A 7137-nucleotide genomic window follows, 5' to 3' on the forward strand; every position below is an offset into this window, starting at 1 on the left:
GCTTTTATCCAAAGCGACTTACATAATCCTATACATTTATACATAGGTATCTGCAATCCTCTGGGATCCAACACACAACCTTGCGTTGTTAATGCAATGCTCTTACCACTGAACTACAGGAGCCTTGAGAACCTATCATGTTCTGACTAGTTTTGAAAAGGCCAATGAAATTGGTGAATGAAATTTGCCTGCCGGATATCCGGGTTTAAAAGGGAGATGGCGTGCTCATTCATTCACCTTTTGTGCTGAGGAGCCTGAGAATCATGTCTTGACTGTTGCAGCGGGCGGTCAGCGTTATGGCAATAAGGACACAACGTCTCGTTCCCACCATCAGGGAACAGAGGTTACATATGTAAACCAGACGTTCCCTTTCTGTCGGTCTTTCCGAGGGGCGAAAGGGGGCCACCGATGGCAATTTCTATACTGACGTTTGCCAGTTTTGACGATTTTTCCCATCACGAAATTATAAAAAATAACCCCCAGGGAACGTTTTCTGGTTGCAAAAAAAAAGCAAAAATAACCACCAGGGAACGTTATTTTCTACCGTTCTATCAGCGCGGTGTGGTGCCGAAAAAGGATTCCTGCCAGGATTAGGTGTGGGGTTTGGATTCTGATTATTCTGATTATTATCTGACGGGGAGTCCAGTTTACCGCGGTCAAGCCAGCCGCAGTTCGAAAAAACACGGTCAAGCCAGCCGCCGTTTGATTCATTATGCGCGCATACTTAGTAGACTACGGTAATTTCTAGAAACACCGCTTTTAAAGCTTTATTTAAATGCGGATCATCTGTGTGTCTCCTCAATATTATATATTTTGTTTTACGTTTAGAATTTCCGTAATTGATGAACATTTTTGTCAGAATGTTTGCATTATGCATGTTGTGAAAGCAATGTCTCCTTCTGCAACTTTTGTTTAACAGTTACTGTTACTGATATTTCCATCAAATAATACGTGTTAAAATTGTTTTACCTGTAGCCTACTCCTGTGAAATTATTTTTTTAATGTGTATCCTATAGTAAATGTGTTGTTAGTGTCTAAATGATTTGCTACAAAATGCAAATACATGATTTTAATGCAGTAACATAAATTTGTACAAGTTTAACTGTGGAATGGCTTTTGAAAGCGTATTATAGCGTTTTGAAAAAACATGCTTTCCTACTATAATGACTTATAACTAATGGTAATGGTTTACTGTAGCATTTGGGGGAAATTGTCATTTTTCCACTTTAAATGCCTATAGAAACATGATTTCTAATAAGTTTCACAAACGGATGGTCGGATCCTGTAGGGGGCATCCCACACTATATGCACACCATATATGGACTCATTTTACTGTAGCATTTGGGAGAAATTGTCATTTTTCCACTTTAAATGCCTATAGAAACATGATTTCCAATAAGTTTCACAAACGGATGGTCGGATCCTGTAGGGGGCATCCCACACTATATGCACACCATATATGGACTTATTTTACTGTAGCATTTGGGAGAAATGGTCATTTTTTCACTTTAAATGCCTATAGAAACTTGATTTCTAATAAGTTTCACAAACGGATGGTCGGACTCTGTAGGGGGCATCCCACAGTATATGCACACCATATATGGCCTCATTTTACTGTAGCATTTGGGAGAAATTGTCATTTTTCCACTTTAAATGCCTATAGAAACATGATTTCCAATAAGTTTCACAAACGGATGGTCGGATCCTGTAGGGGGCATCCCACACTATATGCACACCATATATGGCCTCATTTTACTGTAGCATTTGGGAGAAATTGTCATTTTTCCACTTTAAATGCCTATAGAAACATGATTTCCAATAATTTTCACAAACGGATGGTCGGACTCTGTAGGGGGCATCCCACAGTATATGCACACCATATATGGACTCATTTTACTGTAGCATTTGAGAGAAATTGTCATTTTTCCAATTTAAATGCCTATAGAAACATGATTTCCAATAAGTTTCACAAACGGATGGTCGGACTCTGTAGGGGGCATCCCACAGTATATGCACACCATATATGGACTCATTTTACTGTAGCATTTGAGAGAAATTGCAATTTTTCCACTTTAAATGCCTATAGAAACATGATTTCTAATAAGTTTGACAAACGGATGGTCTCTTCCTGTAGGGGGCAACCCACAGTATATGCACACCATATATGGACTAATTTTACTGTAGCATTTGAGAGAAATTGTCATTTTTCCACTTTAAATACCTATAGAAACATGATTTCTAATAAGTTTCACAAACGGATGGTCGGATCCTGTAGGGGGCATCCCACAGTATATGCACACCATATATGGACTCATTTTACTGTAGCATTTGAGAGAAATTGTAATTTTTCCATTTTAAATGCCTATAGAAACATGATTCCTAATAAGTTTCACAAACGGATGGTCTCTTCCTGTAGGGGGCATCCCACACTATATACACACCATATATGGACTCATTTTACTGTAGCATTTGGGAGAAATTGTCATTTTTCCACTTTAAATGCCTATAGAAACATGATTTCCAATAAGTTTCACAAACGGATGGTCGGACTCTGTTGGGGGCATCCCACACTATGTACACACCATATATGGACTCATTTTACTGTAGCATTTGGGAGAAATTGTCATTTTTCCACTTTAAATGCCTATAGAAACTTGACTTATAATAAGTTTCACAAACGGATGGTCTCTTCCTGTAGGGGGCATCCCACAGTATATACACACCATATATGGACTAATTTTACTGTAGCATTTGAGAGAAATTGTAATTTTTCCACTTTAAATGCCTATAGAAACATGATTTCTAATAAGTTTCACAAACGGATGGTCGGATCCTGTAGGGGGCATCCCACACTATATGCACACCATATATGGACTCATTTTACTGTAGCATTTGGGAGAAATTGTCATTTTTCCACTTTAAATGCCTATAGAAACATGATTTCTAATAAGTTTCACAAACGGATGGTCGGATCCTGTAGGGGGCATCCCACAGTATATGCACACCATATATGGACTCATTCTACTGTAGCATTTGGGAGAAATTGTCATTTTTCCACTTTAAATGCCTATAGAAACATGATTTCCAATAAGTTTCACAAACGGATGGTCGGATCCTGTAGGGGGCATCCCACAGTATATGCACACCATATATGGACTCATTTTACTGTAGCATTTGGGAGAAATGGCGATTTCCCCAATTTAAATGCCTATAGAAACATGATTTCTAATAAGTTTCACAAACGGATGGTCGGATCCTGTAGGGGGCATCCCACAGTATATGCACACCATATATGGACTCATTTTACTGTAGCATTTGGGAGAAATGGCGATTTTCTCAATTTAAATGCCTATAGTATAGAAACGTGATTTCTAATAAGTTTCACAAACAGATGGTCTCTTCCTGTAGGGGGCATCCCATACTATATGCACACAATATATGAACTCATTTTACTGTAGCATTCGGGGGAAATTGTAATTTATCCTATTTAAATGTCTATAGAAACTTGATTTCTAATAAGTTTCACAAACGGATGGTCGGATCCTGTAGGGGGCATCCCACAGTATATGCACACAATATATGGACTCATTTTACTGTAGCATTTGGGAGAAATGGCGATTTTCCCAATTTAAATCCCTATAGAAACATGATTTCTAATAAGTTTCACAAACGGATGGTCGGATCCTGTAGGGGGCATCCCACAGTATATGCACACCATATATGGACTCATTTTACTGTAGCATTTCAGAGAAATTGTCATTTTTCCACTTTAAATGCCTATAGAAACATGATTTCTAATAAGTTTGACAAACGGATGGTCTCTTCCTGTAGGGGGCATCCCACAGTATATGCACACCATATATGGACTCATTTTACTGTAGCATTTGGGAGAAATGGCGATTTTCCCAATTTAAATCCCTATAGAAACATGATTTCTAATAAGTTTCACAAACGGATGGTCGGATCCTGTAGGGGGCATCCCACAGTATATGCACACCATATATGGACTCATTTTACTGTAGCATTTGGGAGAAATGGCGATTTTCCCAATTTAAATGCCTATAGTATAGAAACGTGATTTCTAATAAGTTTCACAAACAGATGGTCTCTTCCTGTAGGGGGCATCCCACAGTATATGCACACCATATATGGACTCATTTTACTGTAGCATTTGGGAGAAATGGCGATTTTCTCAATTTAAATGCCTATAGAAACGTGATTTCTAATAAGTTTCACAAACAGATGGTCTCTTCCTGTAGGGGGCATCCCATACTATATGCACACAATATATGAACTCATTTTACTGTAGCATTCGGGGGAAATTGTAATTTATCCTATTTAAATGCCTATAGAAACTTGATTTCTAATAAGTTTCACAAACGGATGGTCGGTTCCTGTAGGGGGCATTCCACACTATATGCACAAATAATTATTATTGTGACTTTTTTTCGGCCCGTAACTAGTCGTAACAAATCGTCTGGCTTATTGAGGAATGGTGAGCTATGACCTTTATAAGCGATCAGGCGTTGGGGGTATGATAGGGGGGCAAAAACTCGCCCCAAAAATCCCATTGACTTAACTTTACGACAAATTTCAGCGGGTCGTAGCTCCGAGCGAGAATTTCGTTGAGATACATGCTGGTAACGACATTTGAAGAGGCTGGCAGGCCCTGTAAGAACATACCTCACAATGGGGTGTAAGTTGCACCCCTGGGGCGTAGGAGCACCCCCAAAAAGCCCCACTGACTATAATGGATGCCCATATAAGGAGTTAAAATGTCCCGCATGATATAACTTAGCAGTACCAGGCAACGAATCAGCATCCCAGGAACTTCAAAAAGATATGAAGCCACGCCCATAGCAACCATTTACATGGACTTAGCAACCGATCCTATAGACTTCCATTATAAATGGCCCACATTGATATCTTGTCCACACAGTGTCGTAGAGACAAGGGGTGGTCTCATTTGACTCAGGCATTCAATTAATCTGTCACAGGATCATTGTGAAGCTTTTAAGCCACGCCCATTGCAACCAAATAGGTTTACTTATTTTACAAGATGTATATCTCTGCATCAGAACATCGTAGAGACATGGGAGTTGGTTCATTTCACTTATACCTCAGAGTTTTAAAAAAAATTGTTTAATGCCAAGCCACGCAACCGTTAGGGCCAATAGCAAAACCTTCATCTTTGCATCAGAACATCGTAGAGACATGGGGGTTGGCTGTTTCACTAGTGGTTTGAAGGGTCATCCCCCTAGCCCAACACCAGCATTTTGCCACATTAGCACCACTTTACAATTTCTTCAGAGAATGTACCTTTCAATTTATAATTAATGTGTCTATAACTTTTGAAGCAGAAAAATGACAATTTTGGCCATCCGTTTTTGAAACTTATTAGAAATCATGTTTCTATAGGCATTTAAATTGGGGAAATCGCCATTTCTCCCAAATGCTACAGTAAAATGAGTCCATATATGGTGTGCATATACGGTGGGATGCCCCCTATAGGAAGAGACCATCCGTTTGTGAAACTTATTAGAAATCATGTTTCTATAGGCATTTAAATTGGGGAAATCGCCATTTCTCCCAAATGCTACAGTAAAATGAGTCCATATATGGTGTGCATATAGTGTGGGATGCCCCCTACAGGATCCGACCATCCGTTTGTGAAACTTATTGGAAATCATGTTTCTATAGGCATTTAAAGTGGAAAAATGACAATTTCTCCCAAATGCTACAGTAGAATGAGTCCATATATGGTGTGCATATAGTGTGGGATGCCCCCTACAGGATCCGACCATCCGTTTGTGAAACTTATTAGAAATCATGTTTCTATAGGCATTTAAAGTGGAAAAATGACAATTTCTCCCAAATGCTACAGTAAAATGAGTCCATATATGGTGTGTATATAGTGTGGGATGCCCCCTACAGGAAGAGACCATCCGTTTGTGAAACTTATTAGGAATCATGTTTCTATAGGCATTTAAAATGGAAAAATTACAATTTCTCTCAAATGCTACAGTAAAATGAGTCCATATATGGTGTGCATATACTGTGGGATGCCCCCTACAGGATCCGACCATCCGTTTGTGAAACTTATTAGAAATCATGTTTCTATAGGTATTTAAAGTGGAAAAATTACAATTTCTCTCAAATGCTACAGTAAAATAAGTCCATATATGGTGTGCATATAGTGTGGGATGCCCCCTACAGGATCCGACCATCCGTTTGTGAAACTTATTAGAAATCATGTTTCTATAGGCATTTAAAGTGAAAAAATTACAATTTCTCTCAAATGCTACAGTAAAATGAGGCCATATATTGTGTGCATATACTGTGGGATGCCCCCTACAGGATCCGAACATCCGCTTGCGAAACTTATTAGAAATCATCTTTCTATAGGCATTTAAAGTGGAAAAATGACAATTTCTCTCAAATGCTACAGTAAAATGAGTCCATATATGGTGTGCATATACTGTGGGATGCCCCCTACAGAGTCCGACCATCCGTTTGTGAAACTTATTAGAAATCATGTTTCTATAGGCATTTAAATTGGGGAAATCGCCATTTCTCCCAAATGCTACAGTAAAATGAGTCCATATATGGTGTGCATATAGTGTGGGATGCCCCCTACAGGATCCGACCATCCGTTTGTGAAACTTATTAGAAATCATGTTTCTATAGGCATTTAAAGTGGAAAAATCGCTATTTCTACCAAATGCTACAGTAAAATGAGTCCATATATGGTGTGCATATAGTGTGGGATGCCCCCTACAGGATCCGACCACCCGTTTGTGAAACTTATTAGAAATCAAGTTTCTATAGGCATTTAAAGTGAAAAAATGACCATTTCTCCCAAATGCTTCAGTAAAATGAGACCATATATGGTGTGCACATAGTGTGGGATGCCCCCAACAGGAAGAGACCATCCGTTTGTGAAACTTATTAGAAATCGTGTATTAAAACCACTAAACTTGTTTTGAACACATTGTTTTTACAATAAAGTAGGCCTACTTTAGCCTACAGAAATTATAATGCAAACATTCCGAAAAAATACATAAATTACTACAAAAACGACATATTCTAAACGTAAAACGCAATATATAATATTGAGGAGACACACAGACGATCCGC

This window comes from Barbatula barbatula (genome assembly GCF_947034865.1).
Source record: "Barbatula barbatula genome assembly, chromosome: 25".
Taxonomy (NCBI): Eukaryota; Metazoa; Chordata; class Actinopteri; order Cypriniformes; family Nemacheilidae; genus Barbatula; species Barbatula barbatula.